Consider the following 18953-nt stretch of genomic DNA (forward strand, 5'->3'; position numbering starts at 1 on the left):
CAGAAGCAGACTGTCCTTTAGAAGAACAGTGCAGACAGACTGCAGGACAGACATCTCTCTGTGGGGAAAGGAGACTCTGTGCTGAGCTCAGGAGCCCTGAGGGCTTTAAAGGGTAAAAGAGAGATTTGGGAGGAGGTGTTGAGCGTTTCATCTGTAGATCTGTTTCCTGCGGTTTCTGGTCAGTAAATGCTGGCTTCTGTTCTTACAGATATGCTGACTTCCTAGTTAGGAGCTTCTTAATTTGCCTGAGGCTTTTTGTTTTGTGTCATTAACCCTTCAGGGAAGAAAGGGTTTCCCAACCCAGCCCAACACAGAGAGAAGCCAAGGCAGGAACTAAACGCAGAAATCCGGAGGCAGGAACTGACACAGAGGCCTTGAAGGAATGCTGCTAACTGGCTTGCTCTCTAAAGCTTGCTCAGTTTACTTCCTTGTAGAACCCAGGACCACCCGCCTGGGGTGGCACCACTCGCAATTCACAGTGAGCTTGGCCTTTCCACATCCATCGTTGATCAAGAAAATATCCAATAGACTCGCCCACAGGCCAATCTGATGGAGGCAATGCAATAATTACGTTCTCTGTTCCCAGATGACCCTAGCTTGTGTCAAACTGACAAGAAACTAGCCAAAACAGATTCTAAGGAAAGGGATATTACACAACCAAATATGGGAGAGTCATGTTTAAGACTCTTCATGGTAGCCATGTCTATATGATTTTAATGGCTCTTGAAATCATGTTGTTCAAAGGGTTTCAAAGGGACTCTTTGTCAGCAAATGGTGTGATAGGATGGTTCCTGAGGTACACTGGGTTAGGTTAGAGCTGATAAGGTGAATAAAGATCACAAAAGAATTATACATGTCTGTTCGGTGGAAGCGTCACCCCAGTCCCTGGTATCCATATATCCTAAGAGTCTGGAATGTTCAGGTGGGAGTTCCACTCCACGCCCCCTCCCTTGGGAGTTGCCTCAGTCCAGACTCTACCCCTGAGAAAGCCCGCCAAAATGGTGACCCCTTCCTAGACATGCTCAACACCACTCGCACCGCGGGTATTTAAACTGCCCCCCACACACACCAGAACAAACCCGTGATTTTCTGGTCTTCCTTTCCTGTCCCTTCTCTGGGGGATTGGAAAGCCATCCATAGCATTTGTATCCATTAAACCTGAGCTTTTTCTAATCCGGTTTGATTTGGTCTGATTCAGATTATTGTGCCAGTGGAGAGGTTTATCAGGGTGCAGAAACTTTCCAATGTCTTTTACTCTAAATGGAGTTTATAGTCTTGCTGTGACATTCCCAGGACATTGCAGGTTTATAGCTAGGAAATAAGAAAGGTCGTACTTGATCATATACACTTAGACCTTAGCATGGTTCGTCTACACTCATACCACCTATGAGTGTCAAATCTCACCTGAAATATTTCTTTTGTTTTTTGAGTCAGGATCTTGCTATGTACCTCTGGCTGTCACGGAACTTATTGTGTGGACCAGGCTGACCCTGGATTCACATAGATCCACCTGCCTCTGCCTCCTCAAGTACTGGAATTAAAAGTGTGCATCACCATGCTTGGCTTTTGAAATATCTCTATATAAAAGGAAAGGTAGGCTGGGGAGATGGCTCCATGGGTAAGGGTACTAACTGTGTAAGCCTGGGGAGCTGAGTTCTAATCCTCAGGTCCCAGTGCTAAAATAAACACAGTAAAGGAATATCTTATCTATGCCGGCTGACTTCAGAGTAAGTTTTGTTGACTACACTGGAATGTTTTGTTAGTTTGGTTGGTTTTGATCTTTTTGAGAAAGAGATCTCTGTTTGTAGCCCTGACTTTCCAGGAACTTGACATGTAGGCAGGCTGGTCTTGAACTCAGTGATCCACCTGCCTCTACCTCCTCAGGGCTGGGACTAAAGGTGTGCGCCACCATGCTCAGCCTCGGATCACAATTCTGGATGGGTTAGAGTAAGAGATCTCGATCACCCTGAGGAAAGGGGTTCCTTTCCCTTCCCGTGTTCCCCTGATTTTCTTTTATTGTCCTGCTTCAGGAAGAGTTAGAGCTGATACTGCATAAAGTTCTAATATTACCCTGATATTGATTCCTAATATTACCTAATGTTGCCAGTTAACACGTGAGAGAGCTGGGGCAGAGGGTGGGAAGGGCATTCTTGGAGAGACCTTGGAACTGATGATTCTCTCTCTCTCTCTCTCTCTCTCTCTCTCTCTCTCTCTCTCTCTCTCTTTCTTGTGGTTTGATGACGACAATGTGTATGTATGGTTGTGCATATCGCTCTCCAACTTACTCCTTTAAGATGATGTCTCACACTGAACCTGATGCCGGACTGGTGGCCAGCGAGCTCCATTGACTGTGCTGTCTCTGCCCTACCCGCTTAGCACAGGGTTTCTTTTTTTTTCTTTCTGGTTTTTCCAGACAGGGTTTCTCTGTGTAGCTTTGGACCCTGTCCTAGAACTGGCTCTGCAGACCAGCTGGCCCTGAACTCACAGAAGTCCATCTGCCTCTGCCTCCCGAGTACTGGGATGAAAGGCTTAAAGGTGTGCACCACCCAGTTCAACACTGGATTTTTTTTTTTTTTAACATGGGCTCTGGAAACTTGAACAAGGACTTCATACTCTTACCAGCCGACCATCTCCCAGAGCCCTCGTTATCATTTCTATCTCTATGGAGTTCAATTTCCAGATGGCTGGGTGCCTCATGCACCCGCCTTTACAGGCCTAGACACAAAGGTCTCTGGGAGGGGGAGCGGCTCCCCTGCATGACCCCTCTCCTGCAGATGCAGGATGGAGGATGCCCATCTAGGCTAAGAGTTCACTTTACTTACACTTTACAAGAGGCTGCGGCTTTGAGTGTGTGAGGAGACAGATGGCAAGGACCTCGGGCGCTGCTGAAAAGCCTGAAAAAGACTCCCCTGGCCTTTCGTCTAGCGTCTGAATGCCAGGAAGACAAACAACTTTGAACGAAGCACATGCTAAGGTGAGCATGGAGCCTGGCTCATGGCCCACATCCCAGGTAGTTTTTCTTCTAAGGCTAGGACAGCGAGACAGGAAGAAAAAAAAAAAAAAAACAGTCCAGGGAGTAGACTATGCCGAAGGGCCCTGAGAACAGGTTTTAGCATATTAGGCATCAGGAGGAGGAATGGCTTCAGGCCCTGCAGTGAACCAGAGGGCAAACTACTGCTGAGGGAGAAAATCCTCCCATCTTTTTATGGTGAGTAGCGGAGCACCTACAAATTAAGTCGATAACAGACAGATTAGCAAGAGAGGTTTATTCACCTGCGTGACCAGGTGGTTAGAATCTGGGGTTTAGGGGCCGGAGAGATGGCTTAGCGGTTAAGAGCACTGACCGCTCTTCCAGAGGAGCTAAGTTTGAGTGCCAGCACTCATATGGCAGTTTAGAACCATCTGCAACATGGTGCCCTCCCTCTTCTGACCTCCACAGGTACACATGTGGTGCCCAGACTTACACGTAAGCAAAACACTCAGATACACAAAATACAATAATAAAATATTTTTTTAAAAAGAATCTGGGGCTTATAGGTTGTTATAATTTTTGGTATATCACCTCAAAGCATATGTCAAAACTTAACTTCCCATGCAGCAGTGTTGGGGTGGGGGATCCGATGGGTATGCTTGCGCGTCTTCAAGGTCACGTTCTGGTTAACTGTAAAAGGGTTGGCAAATCCATTCTTCCGTTCTCTCTCTCTTCCCACTCCTCTTCCTCCCACCTCCTTCCTTCCCCCCCCCTTTTCTTTCTGTATGTGTATCTTTATTTCTGTATCTCTGTCTCTAGCATCTTCTATCCCTCTCCAGAGCTCTCCAGTGCTTCCTGCTGGTCCACCTCCACGGTGGAATGCTGCAACGGGAGCTCTTCCCCAGCAGGACCTTGACCTGGAACTTCCCAGCTCCAGTGGTGTCAGAACAATTGACCACACCATCTCAGTTTCTCTTCAGCAGGAAATAGACTAAGACATACTACCTCCCTTGGTAGGGAGTGAAGAACAAAGAGCAAGGGGTGGGTTGCCTTTAGGAAAGACAGCTGGGGCTTCTAGAACGAAGGGAGGAGGGAGGCACAGTTTGGGGATGATGTTTGTCTGGACAGCAGGAAAAGTCTTCAGGGCCATAAACGAACACCAGGAGGGATCTGCCGTGGATTTACTCTTTACATCTTTCCTGGGAGCGAAGCTCCTCTCCGAGAGAATGTACGGGAGTCCTTGTCCCTCAGGACTTTCTGTTGCTCTTCAGATAAAGAAAATCTTTCTGCAGCTGGGGGATCTCAAATGTCCCGGTATCTGATTGGCCCATCGGGCGGGTGTAGCTGGCGCTCCTCTGCCAGTATCTGTGAGTGAATGAATGAGCGAATGAATGAGTGAGCATGCAGGAGGTAGGTAGAGAGACCGTTGCTTGGTGACAAAGCACATGAAGGCAGATAGAGTCCAAGTTCCGGTCACTGGTGAGGGAACCCCATCGTGCTGGGCTAGCTCCCCCCTACCCCATGCCTGCACATTTCAGAGCTGTGCTTCCCTGGGGCTCAGCAGTCGGTCCCTAAGAGGCCTGAGGCCAGAGCTAGGATGCAGTAGGTTTGGAGGGAGACATCTGATCCTTGAAGTCTGCGGTGCAGTTCATCCACCAGCTCTGATTCTTTTGGGAAGGACAGACTGGAAAGCAAGCGTTGGACCAGGTCCTCCTGGGGCCGCTGGCTTGGGAAAGGGGCAGGAAGCAGGCGAAAGTTCTCCAGCAGGTTGGGGGGGGGGGGCTTTGCACCAAAAGGCTCCCGCACCCTCCCAGCAAGGGAGTGAGGAGGAGGAACTGGAGAGGCTGCTTGCTGGCTGGGTCAGTGAGTGAATGAGGGTCAGTCAGTTAGTGACAGCTGTTCAGGGCCTGTGCTCCACTGCCTACCTCAACCCTGCCCAGCCTGGGTTCTTTTTGAAGTCTCCTCCTCATGGCTTGCAAAGTCCCGGTACTGAGTTCAAAGACAGAACACAGTGTTCTTCAGGAAGTGGCCTTTGTCTAGACCCAGGCAAGATGGGTTGTCCAGATGTCCAGCTGGCCCAGCCAGAACAGTGCCAGGCAGAACTTTGTTAAAAAGAGATCCTCCTAAGACATTTCTTCCATCTCCATCCACTTTGTAGAGTTAATAGGTGAGTATCTTAGCTGGACTAGTACCTTCCCCTTTCCTCAGCAGACGCAGGCCTTGAGAATTCTGCTTGGTCAATGGAAGGCTGGAAGGAGAAGACAAAACACCACCCTCCTCTCTTTTTGAGATAGCGTCTCTCTCTTTGTAGCCCTGTCTGATCTGGAACTCGGTGTAGACCAGGCCGTTCTTAACCTCATTGCAATCCTGCCTTTATATCCTGAGTGCTGGGATTACAGGTATGTACCTTCCTGCCAAACTGAGGAGGCAATTTAAAAAATTGTGTGTGTGTTAAAGAGTGTGCACTGTGTGCGTGTGCACGTTTGTGGGGGTGTGTGCTTGGTGCGCTTGAGAGGGTAGAGGCATCAAATTCCCTTGGAACTGGAGTTGAAATACCCAGCTGTGAGTGAGTTATCTGTATGGGTTCCGGGAATCGAACTCAAGTCCTGTGCCGGAGTAGTGTCTATACCTAATTGCTTAATTGTCTCTCCAGCCCCAGGGAATCAACGTCTGAGGGAAAAAAAAGCATGTCTGCTCAGCAGCTCGACACCGTTATTGGCCAGATACCATGGCAATTTGGACCCAGAGTCCAAATTCAGGTTTCAAGCTCCAGATCTTTCTTTAACTATTTCTGGATGCCCGTTGCAGAATGGCAGACTCAGGAGTGAGAAAACCCATTTGGGTTCCTCTCCTCGGTAAGCCAGCAGCCGCTGGCTGGTTCCAGTGTTCCTCTGCCAGACATTTAGAGGAAGAAATTAGTCAAGACTAGAGGGAGCATCTATAGTCATTCTGGGTGGGACAGCGGTCGGCAGAATCCTCCAGGGCGATATGGAAAAATCCCACAAAGAAAGCTCAGAAGCGGCGTGTTTCAGCGAGAAAACATTCCTCCATTTTTAAACTGAAGGCATATGTTTATTCCCCGGCACTGGCCTCTGGACCTTGGCCTCTGGCTTAGAAACAAAAGGGAGTTGTTTGGTCCCTGGGCCTGCATTTGCTCACAGGCTATGATGTGTGCCCAGAGCATCTGGTCTGGGGAGGTGGTGTGCACTGGGGGGTGGGGGGGCGGTGATGAGCTCAGGGCTGTTCTACTCAAGCTGAGCCTAGGTCTGCCTTTGACAACGCTGTGGAGGGGGGGGGGGTGAATGGGATCTGAAGGTCTCCTCCCTCCTCTCCATGGAGAAGAGAATATAGCCTCCTGAGGCCATTTGTCCTCATGGACACACCTTCCTGACATGGGCTCTTTGGTCCAGCTGCCGACACAGGGATCTCACGTTCACATCTGCAGTCAGACTCTCACTGTATGCAAACCTTTACACCCAGGGTACATTTGTTTCTCCCTCCCTCCCTCTCTCCCTCCTTCCCTCTCTTCCTCCCTCCTTCCCTCTCACCCTTCCTTCCTCTCTTCCTCCCTCCTTCCCTCCCTCCTTTTTTCTTTTCCTCCTTCTTTCCCCTTCCTTCCCCCCTCTCTCCCTTCTTCCCTCTCTCCCTCCCTCCCTCCCACCCTCCCTCCCTCCTTCTTTTCCTCCTTCCTTCACCTCCCTCCCTCCCTTCCTCCCTCCTTCCCCTCTCTCCCTCTCTTCCTCCCTCCCTTCTTTCCCTCCCTCCCTCCCTCCCTCCCTTTCTTTCTCTTTCCCTCCCTCTATCTCTTTCTCCCTCTATTCCTCCCCCTGTACTTCCCTCCCTCCCTCCCTCCCTCTGAGACAGGGTGGCTACATGGACCAGGCTGACTTCAACCTCTCCTATCTCAGCCTCCCCAGTGCTGGAATTCCAGGTGTCCATCACCTTGCCCAGCTACTTCTGCATTTGTATCAGCTCCCGTGCCCTGGTTCTGGACCTACTCTAGGGAACAGCAACAGCCCTTCCATTCATCCAGCACCTATCTGGGAAGGCACTTTCTTTGTACTGGCCACTGAGTTCAGCTGTGCACAAGGAGATCACTGTTGCGGGGAAGACCAGAAGGCAGCAGGCGGTTTATTTCGGTACGTTTCATCTGCCTCTCTGCCAAGCAGAAGCTGGGTGGCCACCTCTGTCCCTCTCCTGCCTGACCCCACATACCCTCCTCATCAGCACAGCGCCTGGCTGGTTCTAATTTTGAAACACATGTAGCATTTACTGTCTCGCTCTTTTATTTTTTTTCCACTTTCTTTTTGCCAACCCCACACCTCCCCGTCCTGTACCCAAGTGACCAGCCTGCCTCTCCTGGACCAATGCACTGACCTCCCTGCTAGGCTCCAGGCTTCTCTCCTGCCTCCCAGGAGTCCCTTTTCCACATTAACCAGAGATCTCCTCTGAAACTGTGAACATTCTTTTTCTTAAGACATTTCAGGGGATTTTTCCCAGTTTTTTTTAAGCTTTTAAATCTATCTATCTATCTGTCTGTCTGTCTGTCTGTCTGTCTGTCTGTCTATCTATCTATCTATCTATCTGTGTGTATACACACACACACACACACACATATAAATTGTGCAAAACAAAGAGTTTTCTTAGCACAGTTTCAAGTATGGGTGTATCATCATTTAATCAAATTCACCCCCCTTCCCTTCCCTTTCCTTCTCCTTCTTGCCCACTCCCTTTTTCATTTTTTCCCTAAGAGTCTCTCTTTTATTTTAAGACATTGATTTGTCTTTCTGACTTTAACTTGTGCATACACAGAATCAAAGATCGCATACCTTTTGGTACCTGATACAAGGCCATTGCTGAGACAGATCTGCAGAACTAAACCAGGACGCCTTAACAGTGTCAAAATAAGTGAACCTGAGAAAACGTCACAGGCCCGAGGAGACAGAAGCAAGGGAACTGTGTCCTGAATGGGACCCTGGAGTAGAAGGAGCCTAGTGCAAAAGCCAGGGGCAGCCTTCCAGCATGTTGTGGCAGGGTCGGGGCCAGCCGGGGCTGCACGGAGAGACCCTGTCTCACACAAAGCCAAACAAATGATGTGACAAAAGTAATGACATCCAAATTAAACATAGAGGATGTCCTCGTTGGCTTTCAGTTGCTGAAATAAGGACCATGAACAAAAAGCAACAGGGGGAAGAATGGGTTCCATTCACAGAGTACAGCCCTTCGTGGCGGGAAGATAGAACAGGAGCCCTCCCCCGCCTCAGTCATTAAAAGAAAATGCTTCACAGACTGGGTATCAGATGACTCTAGCTTGTGGCAAGCTGACGTGATCTGATGAGCAGAGACACTATGCTGATGCTGGCTTCTGAGTGGTAGCAAATGTTGATAGCAAGGACACAGGGGCTCTGAGCCATTGGCTTGTTCATCCACTCTTTTTTCTTTGTTTGGTTTGGTTTATTTTGAGACAGGGTTTCTTTCTGTAGCTATGGAGCCAGTCCTGGAACTCTCTGTACACCAGGCTGGCCTCAAACTCACAGAGATCCACCTGCATCTGCCTCCTGAGTGCTGGGCTTAAAGGCGTGCACCACCATTCATGGCTGACTTCATGATCCTTTACGGAGTTACTATGACTTTAGAAATAATATTTTGATTCTTTGGGAATTTCACCTCATGCACCCCATCACGCTCGCTTACCAGTACTCCCATGTCTGCCCCTCCACCCTTACGACCTCCTCACAGCGAGATAAAGCAAACAAACACATCAAAATTATTATTCTTAATAGCCCACTGTGTCTAATTAGTGCTGACCATGTGCAAACGGGAGTGGGGCCATTCAGTAAGGTATGGACGGTGTAACAGAAGCTATGTCCTCACAGAAGAATGGCTTTTCCTCAGTGATCATCAACTGCTACTCACTCCTTAGGGAGCTCTCTCTCTCCTGGGAGTGGGGCCCCAGGAGCTCCTCCCCCCATCCATTCTGGAATTTTGACTGAGTGGATCCTGTGCAGGCTGCCACAGGGGCTGTAAGCTGACGTGTGCCTCAGACATGCCTCAGACACACCGTATCCAGGGGACTGCTGCACAGTGCTCTTCTCTGGTTGTTTTTTTGTTTGCTTGTTTTTTTTGTTTTTTGAGACAGGGTTTCTTTGTATAGACCTGGCTGTCCTGGAACACCCTGTAGATCAGGCTGGCTTCAAACTCACAGAGATCTGTCTGCCTCTGCTTCCTGAGTGCTGGGATTAAAGGCGTGTCCCCATCTCCACTCCCCACCACACAGACTCTTACTGCTCATTCCTTAGTTATATTCCCTGAGCTTCCCAGGAGGTCGCTGTGGTTGTTTGAATGTAATTGGCCCCCAAAATCTCATAGGGAATAGCACTATTAGGAGGTGTGGCTATGTTGGAGTGGGTATGGTCTTGTTGGAGGAAGTGTGTCACCAAAGGGGTGGGCTTTAAGGTTTCCTATGCCAGGATACAGCCCAGTGTCTCAGTTGACTTCCTGTTGCCTGTAGGATGTAGGGTTCTCAGCTACCTCTCCAATACTATATCTGCTTGCATGCCACCATGCTCCCCACCATGATGATAACGGACTGAACCTCTGAAACGGTAAGTGAGCCACCCCAATCAAAGGTTTTCCTTTATAAGAGTTACTGTGGTCATGGTGTCTCTTCACAGCAATAAAAGCCCTAACTAAGACAGTCACGGTAGGTGATCTATCCACCATGGAGCATCCATTTTCAGAGGGGTTTAGGTCATGGTTTCTTGCATTGTTGCTTTTGGGTTTGTGGTGAGGCAGAACTTTATAGGGGTGAGCACATGTTAGACAAAGCTGCTCACCCTGAACCAGACGGGAAGCAGAGAGCAAGAGGAAGAGACCAGAGTTCCCAATATCCCCTTTCCCAGTCATTCCCAGCGACTTCCTTCCACCAGGCCCCACCGCCTGACATTTTCTCCCCGGTGGCACCATAGGAGACCCTTAACACACGGGCCTTTGGGAGATGCCGTGGATATAAATGATAAGAAAGGACTTGTCTCTCCTGTTCCCATCATTCATCGATTCACTGACTCATTCAATGATGTGTTTGTATCCATACAGGCCCATGAATGTTTATTTTACGCTTTGAGTTACAAGCCAATGATACATTAGTTCCTGAGTAGCCAATGTCCTTCCAGTTTTGGTGTTTTCAGATAGGTTCTGCGTACCCTTTGAATATGCCTTTGTCCTCTTGTGTATTTGCTTTGCTTTTTCTTTTGTGACAGGGTGTTATGTAACCCAGGGATGGCTCTGCCTGCTCCACTCCTGACCCTTCTACCTCCGCCTCCGGAGATCATGTACCACCATGCCAGGATCATCTATGTTTTCCAACATAGCCTCTTACTTTGAGGCATGATGAAAGCTCTGGCTCATTTACATTCCCCCCTCTCCCAGCCCTAGCCCCAGAAATTCGAATTTCTCCAAGGATCCCTGGTTCCGTTTGTTGGAAAATGATTAGAGACCAAGTTTTGAACACTAAGGTCCTCTTTGCTACTGGGTTGTTCCTGTCTTTAGGTTCCCCTCACAGACAGAGCTAGACAATCTACATATGTGTTCTGTGTTCATGTACATACTCAGAAATATTGATGCATCATCGGCTGTATCTTCATTAAGTTAAACGTGAGTTCGAAGTGAATTCTCCAGCTAATCTAGTACCTTCTGGCTCGCTCAACCCTTCTGCTCATTTAAAACTTCCTTCTTCCGCACCGGGAAACGTTCTTGTGACAAATCATCTATTTGCTTATTTGTTTATCTCGTTGTCATGGTTTAAATCCGGAACATTCCCCATAGGCTTTTATTCTAGGTTTGTCTTCAGCCTGCGGCTGTATTTGAAGATGGTGGAGTTTTTTGAGGGGCTGGGCCTAGTTGGCGGAAGTGGCTGGGTTAGGAGGGTTTGGTTCACCTCTGGTCTTAGCCACAGTCTCAACTTCATCAAGAGTTCAGCAAGAACATTCATCACGTGCTGCAGCCACCACCATAGATACAACTGCTCTGCCATGCTTCCCTCAACCCCATGATGGACCAAAACCCTGAGCCAAAACATGTTCCTCTCTTAGGTGGATTCTGTCTAGCTGTCTAGTGTTTTTGTCATGGATGAGAAAAGTGGCTAATGAGGCCTCTGTCTAGAGCATTCTCTGGATTGTTGGCCTGCATCTCCGTGAGAAACAACTTGGCTGACTGGAGCCCAGTGATGACACACAATCGTGTCTGTCTTTCGCTGTAGGTTTTCCTGTTGCAGACACTGCTTTTCCAAGCTTGTTGAGCCAATTTCTTTCTCCTGCACCACTGACAGTGAGGTCATGCCATTCAGTTGCAGCATGGGAGATTGTTTGGTCACAATTTGGAACCCCCAACAACGTTCAGGTGGATTTTCAAACACTTGACAACATTAAAATCGATTCATTGTGCTGTAAGATTCTCTGGGTTTTGGAAGTTGCATGGTGTCATGTGTCTATGACTTCAGCGTCACACAGAGCAATGACATAATCTCAAAAGTTCTCTGTGATGCACTCTGACAACCTACCATTCTTCCTCCTCGGGTCCTGGAAATGGTTGGTTTGGTTTTGGTTTTGTTTTTTTAGACATCTATTCCTAAGTATTCTAGGCTGGCCCTAAACTTTCTCTATAGCCAAGGATGACTTTTTTTTTTATCAGGATAAAAAAGATCCTGATCTTCTTGCCTCTACTTCCCAAATGCTGTGATTACAGATATGAACCAGCAAGCCTACATGACTGCTTTTATGAGATACTGGGGATCAAACCTAGGACTTCAAGTGTAATGGGAAAAACTCTGTCAACTGAGCTATATCTCCAGTTCCCTCTCCCCCTTTTGGAGACAAGGTCTCACTATATAGGTGATGTGGGAAGTCCTTCTGTATATGTGTTGCTTTTATTGGTTAATGAATAAAGAGACTGTTTTGGCCTGTGATAAGGCAGAGTTGAGCTAGGCGGGAAAATGAAAATGAATGCCTGGAGAAAGAAGGCAGAATCAAGAGAAGCCATGGAGCCTCTGTCGAGGACAAACACACCAGAACCTTGCCAGTAAGTCACAGCCATGTGGCGATACACAGATTAATAGAAATAGGTTAACCAAAGACGTAAGAGCTAGCTAGCAATACGTTTAAGTGATTGGCCAAGCAGTGATTTAAATGATATAGTTTCTGTGTGATTATTTCAGGAGTCTGGGCAGCCAGGAAACGAACAGAACAAACAGCCTTCCGTCTACATGTAGGTGACCATGTAGACCAGGCTGGCATTGAACTTGTGGCAATCATCCTGCCTCTGCCTCCCAAGTACTGGCATAACATGTGAACAGCCATGTATGGGTAATTGAGTGTGTGTGTGTGTGTGTGTGTGTGTGTGTGTGTGTGTGTGTGTATGTGTGTGTGTGTGTAACCCTATAGCTTTCCTTTCTCGAGAAAGAAATACAGGTAAAAATATGGAACTTACAGCCATCATTGTCTGTCTTCTTTACTAAGCATAATAAATTTAAGATTATATGCTTTTTATGAATTGATACCTTGGTCTATTTTATCACAGAATCCCAGTCACCTTTATTCCTTGTATGCTTTTACCACAGTTTCTCCATTCACTTCGTGAAGAGTGTCCTGGTTACCTCTATAGTGTGATTCTTGGGTGGGGACACAGAGGACCCTGAGGGTTAGTTCCAGGAAGCACTTTATTTGGACTGGCATTGACTTAGCTGATTCATATATAGGGCCAGAGCCCTAAAGACAGTGGGGTTTTTCCTTAATACAGTAACATATTTTCATTGGCTATTTTGGGGTTCTAAGGTTTCAATACTTAGGCTACATGACTGTAACAGGGTTGCCCCTGAAGCAGCAGAAATGTGACAGGGATGGCTGACTCTGAGGGCACAGGGACGTGATAAGGATGCATATGGGAACATGGACACTGGTTAAGCCATGCTGTCTCTCCTTTGTTCTGAGAGGACCCTAACCGCATTTCTGGGTTTTGATGACTATGCTGTAGATGTTTGTTTATACATTTTTTGTGTTAAAATAAACTTCAGCTGACTTGGGCAAATGGCAATTTGGAATTGTTCCTGAATCACATGGAAAATCCATGGTTAATTTATAGAAGGCTGACAAACCGTCTTTCAGAATGGCTGCACCGTTTTGCATTCTCTCAGTTTATGAATGGAACTCCCCACTGCTCTGCAGCCTTGCCATCACGTGGTGTGGTCAAGTTAATTTTGTTTGTTGGTTTTGTTTTTCATTCCAATAGATATGTTCTGATGTGTGTGCATGTATATGTGAAGTGTGTGTGTAGGCTAGTGGGCAATATCTGATGTCTTCCTTATTTTTTGAGACAGGGTGTTGACAGAGATTTCTGTCATGCCCAGTCTTACAGTTGTTCAGTCCCAAAGAAATACACAGAGGTCTATGTTAATTATAAACTGGTTGGCCTATTAGCTCAGGCTTCTTAATAACTTTTTCTTACATCATACATTAACCCAGTATTCTTGTCTGTGCTAGCCATGAGGCTCGGTACCTTATATCAGTGAGGCTCCCTCATCTTGCTTCCTCTGTGTCTGGGTGATGATTGCAGACTGACCTTTCCTCTTCCCTGATCTTATGTTCTCATTGCCTCGTCTCTACTTCCTGCCTAGTTGCCCAGCCTGGTTACTGGCCAATTAGCATTTTATTAAACAAATACAATAAATGAATCTTTACAGGGTAAAACCATTGTCTCACAGCAACAAAGTCTCCCTGAAGAATCTTTCTTTCTTTCCCTCCCTTCATCCCCACTTTTTCCTTCCTTTTTTTTTTTTTTTTTTGAGACAGGGTTTCTCTCTGTAGCTCTGGCTGTTCTGGAACTAGATCTGTAGACCAGGCTGATCTCAAATTCACAGAGATCCACCTGCCCCTGACTCCTGAGTGCTGGAATTAAAAGCGTGAGCTACTACTGCCAGAAGGTTTCATGTAGCCCAGGTTGGTTTCGAACTTGCTATGTAGCCAAAGAAGACTTTCTGCATGGCTAATGGTCAGGAGAAAAGCTAAACAAAGGATATTAGATTCAGAGTTCTTGTTTTGTTGTTGTTGTTGTTGTTGTTGTTGTTGTTTTTAGAGAGGGGAAGTGGTATGGGACAATGGTCTGTATTTTGTCAATTATATTTTAAATAAATGCTGATTGACCAGTAGCCAGGCAGGAAGTATAGGCTGGACAACCAGATAGGAAGTAGAGGCGGGTCAGGGAGAACAGGAGAATTCTGGGAAGAGGAAAGCTTATTTTGCAGTCCTGTCTCAGCCACAGAAGAAGCAAGATGTGACTGCCTCATTGAAAAAGGTACCAAACCACGTGGCTAACATAGACAAGAATAATGGGCTAATATAAGTTATAAGAGTTAATAGAAAGCCTGAGCTAATGGGCCAATCAATTTATAGTTAATGTAGACCTCTGTGTGATTTCTTTGGGACTTAGCGACTGGGGGAACCAGGCAGGACTAAAACCTTTAACAACATGAAAAGACGTCATGACCAAGGCAAGAGAAGAAAGGTTTTATTGGGCTTATAGTTTCAGAGGGTGAGTCCAGAGCCATCATACAGGGAACATGGCAATAGGTAGACAAGCATGGTGCTGGAGCAGTAACTGAGAGCTTACATGGCGAGACAACAGCATGAATCAGAGAGAGAGAGAGAGAGAGAAAGAGAGAGAGAGAGAGAGAGAGAGAGAGAGAGAGAGAGAGAACCAACTGAAGTGGTAAGGGCTTTTGAAACTTCAAAGCCCACTCTAGTGACACACCTTCCCCAACAAGGCCACACCTCCTGATCCTTCCCAAACAGTTCCACCAACTGTGGACACAGCATTCAAACATATGAGCCTCTGGGGGCCATTGCCACTCAAACCACCACATACAACAAGCCATTGATAATGAACCGTCTCCCCAGTTCCCCGATCTAGAACTTCTGAGTCTTCAGTTCCCACCTCCCAAGTGCTAGGATTATAAACATCCCCCACTGCAGCTGGCTTATTTACTCTGCCTTGACTTTTGACATAGTAGTGCTTTTTAGATTTTGCTGTATATGTGTGTGGGGGTATGCACATGGGGATGCTGGAGACCAACTTTGTGGAGTCAGGGTTCTCCTGCCACCTCTTCCTTGGTTCCAGGGACTGAACCTTTTCCTTGCTGAGCTAGCTTGCTGGCCCACATAGAGGTATTTTTTCTAAGTGTGCTGTTTGGGAATCTCAGAGCATTTGGACGGTCATTCCAGATTGCCAGTTCTCAGGAGTAAAGATCCATACCTTGTCCCCCCTTTCATAGCTCTGCCATGGTCTCTCACAACAAGTTTGTCCAGCTGTCTGCCTCGAGGCTTTCGGGACTGTAATCAATTTTTCAAAACCTCAAACAGTGGTATTATGTACCTCTTTTCTATTGGGTCAGGTGTGGTGGTGTATGTCTGCTTCCAGCACTCAGGGAGCAGAGGCAGGATGTCTGCGAGTTCAAGGTCACCCTGGTCCACAAAATGAATTCCAGGGCAACTAGGTCTACACAGTGAGACTGCTAAAAAAACAAAACCATACAAAACAAAACAAAACAACAAAACCCCCAAAAGAAAACAACAACAGCAACAACAACAAAACTGAAGGTTTATGGGCTTCCTGCTTACACCAGTGTGGGACTACCCATGGACAACCTAATCAAATCTTGCAATACTGGTGTCCCGATGTTACAGACAAGAAGTTCTCATGCTGAGGAAATGCCATTCACCGGACTGTCTAAAGGTCAGATTATGCAAGAAACCCCCTTCCTTCTACTGCCCTCCCTTTTCTTGCTATCAGCTCCGGATCCCAAGGCCAAGGTCTGTCCTCTCCCAGTGAGTCTGTCTACTGGTCCTAACATCTGTGGAGTTGCTTTTAGAAAAATGCCCCTGCTCAGGCTCTGCCCAGGGAATTTTTGATGTGATTGCTCGGGGGGAGGAGCCTGGCCGTGGATGGTTTAAACACAACCGTTAATGCTCCTGGTTACTGCACTGACCACACGCTCAGTGAGTGTTTGCTGAATGACTCAGATGAGTCTGGATGAGGTAACTGGGCATGACTGTAGCAAGCAGGCGGCAGAAAGCTGAGGAGGGTCGTGAGGAGCCCCTCCTCTGTAGGATAAAGGGCATTCACTGGCCAGGGTGCTTGCTACAGCTGAGGATGACCTTGGACTCTCTATTTAGCATGTGAGATGGAGTTTTGAAGATTACTCTCTTTTTTTCCTTTCTTTCTTTTTCAGTCTTGGGGCTTGAACCTCGGGCCTCTTCCTAAGTTGTCCAGGCTGACCTTAAACACACTCTGTATTCCAAGCTGGCCCTGAACACGTTGTGCCTCCCAAGTAGGTCTTGAACTTTCCTTCCTTCCTTCCTTCCTTCCTTCCTTCCTTCCTTCCTTCCTTCCTTCCTTCCTTCCTTCCTTTCTTTTTGAGATAGGGTTTCTTTGTGTATCCCTGGTTGTCCTGGAACTTGCTCTGTAGATCAGTCTGGTGTCTAACTCAGAGACCTGCCTGCCCCTGCCTCCTGAGTGTTGGAATTAAAGGTGTACACTACCGCCACCTGATCAGATGTTGAACTTTTAATCCCCTGCCTCAGGCTCTGAAGCTAGCGCTTGTTTTGGCTGATCAGCTAAGAACTATAGTTGCTTTTATTTAATATAATTCATATGGTATTTAGCCTTGTACAATGCACATTTCAGGGGCTTCTAATACACTGTTGTGTGACAGAACTTTTCTGAGAGATGCGACACATACACCTACTCACCCCAGACAGGGAACCCATGGCACACCAAAGTACAGATATCACCAAAGGACAACTTGGTGAACCAATGAGTTGCGTTGAGGTTACATACAGGAGTATCAGGGAGGGATTACTTACAGTAGCAGAAATGACTCAAAGACATCATCAAAACCCATCCCAGCATGGGTGGCAGCTCACAAAATCTGGGACACACTGCACAGTCTGCAGGCAGCTCAGCAGGTGGGAGAGTTCTTTCCAAGTGACTCGGCTCTAAATGAGCCTCTTCCAGGCAGCTTGGGTGGTTTCTGCTTCTCCCAGGCAGCAGCAGGTCTAGTCTCAGAGTCTTTGCGGCTCTCGGCTTGGCTGAAAGTCTGCTTTGCACTTTAGCCTCCTTCCATCTGAGAGACTCCTCAGCATCTATGACTTACTCTGGTAGGGAGTAGCCCAGTGAATCTGGTCAGTTTCAGGGACTTCCTGAGTTGTTTCCCTTCCTGCTCTTAAAAGCACTTCCTACCACTTTTGAATTAAATATTTTTACTCCCCCACCCCCACAAAAGCCTTGCTTTCTTCTTTCTTTCCTCACTCCAACATTGGGTAATTGTGAAGTTATCTCTTGTTTTTATAGACTGTCAGTTCTGGACATTTTTTTTTCCTTTTTTAAAATTTAATTTTATGTGTATGAATTTTTTGCCTACATGTGTATACATGCACCACATTTTTGTTCTTGGTGCCTGTTGAATTCAGCAGTCATCAGATCTTCTAGAACCCGAGTAAAGGAGGCTCTGAGCCACCATATGGCTGCTGGGAACTGAACCTGGGTCCTCTACAAGACCAGTAAGTGCTTTTAACTACAGAGCCATCTGTCTAGCCCTGGACATTTCGTGTAAGTAATAGGCACTAAATTTCCTCTAAAATTTGTTAAAATACATCCTTACACCAAGTGGTGGTGGCTCATGCCTTAAATCCCAGCACGAGGCAAGCAGATATCGGAGGTAGAGGCTAGCCTGGTCTACAGAGCTAGTTTCAGGATAGCCAGGGTTACACAGAGAAAGTCTGTCTTGGAAAAAAAATCAACAAAAATCAACAAACAAACAAAAACATGTTTAGCATACACCTGACACTGACTTCTGTCCCCAGAACAATAAATATACATACACACATATAACGCATGCAAGGACACACGTTCACTTCCAGCCTCAGGTGAAGACAGTTGCTTTGTTTTTTTTCTTTTTTTTTTTTCAGGACAGATCTATTGTCTTTTGCAGTCCATTTGCCCAGCCTCATGTGTGCTGGGATCACAGATCTGGTCCCACTGAGGCTTTGTGGCTGGCCCTACTCACTGAGGACCACATTTTCCAGGATCATCTTCCTGGAAGGGGATTCCCGCACAGCAGGGGGGTTCCCTTCCAGGTCCTGGGTTAGGCACAAATCCCACCCAAATACTTGTTTTTATAGAGAGATCCATTATTAAGCAGGGAAGAAAAGTTAAGTGGCTGCTTCCAGACTCAGGCAGGGAAACAGCAACAAATGACCTTACAGGTACCATTCTTGAGAGAAGTAGGGGAGTCTAGGATGTGGTGGCAAAGGAGATAGGAGACAGGGGAGAAGGGGAAGGGGATGAGGGAAATGGGGACCTTTGTTCTGGAGGGACAAAGGACTGCCTCTGGATAGAGAGGAGACGGACATGCACATCGGCAAATGGCGGTTTATAAAGGTAAAGGGAGGAAACCCCATGTTGGATGTGGTGTTTAATTTTAATTAGGTATGTTAATTAGGTGAGCCCATGGGGGCTTCTGATTCCTGGACTATGGTAGTCAATCTCAGGAGAAAGACGTGGCCAACCTGGTGGCTAGCTTTAAGGATGTAATCTAATGGCTTTCAGCAAGGCAGAGGGAAGGGGGTAGAAGGGCAAGGCCTGCCAGAGCTACATGCTTGAGTAGACCAGTGTGTCCCTTCAGTAGCATCTGTCCGAAGCCCATTCCCTTTTAGGGTTGAATAGTATTCCATTGTTTACCTATTCGTCAGTCAATGTATTCATTGGGTTTGGTTGAGCTTTTAACTGCTATTAACAATCATGTATAAATTGCTGATTTTTTTTCCTCTATTTTCAGACAAGGCCTAAGCTATATAGCCCAAGCCAGCCTCAAATTCACTGTGTACTATAGGTTGATCTGGAACTCTTGATCCTCCTGCCTCAGCTTCCAGAGCAT

The 18953-nt window shown here is 47.0% G+C and overlaps 1 long non-coding RNA gene across 1 annotated transcript; it reads left to right on the plus strand.

Moving 5' to 3' along the window:
* Nucleotides 1-4499: 4499 nt before the first annotated feature.
* Nucleotides 4500-8935, plus strand: LOC148117973 (uncharacterized). The gene is made up of 4 exons (XR_015736429.1): nt 4500-5138; nt 5283-5370; nt 6903-7110; nt 7784-8935. It is a non-coding gene; the product is annotated as an uncharacterized LOC148117973 (long non-coding RNA).
* The last annotated feature ends 10018 nt before the right edge of the window (nt 8936-18953 follow it).

This window comes from Myodes glareolus, chromosome 24, assembly GCF_982192425.1.
Source record: "Myodes glareolus chromosome 24, mMyoGla1.1, whole genome shotgun sequence".
Lineage (NCBI taxonomy): Eukaryota > Metazoa > Chordata > Mammalia > Rodentia > Cricetidae > Myodes > Myodes glareolus.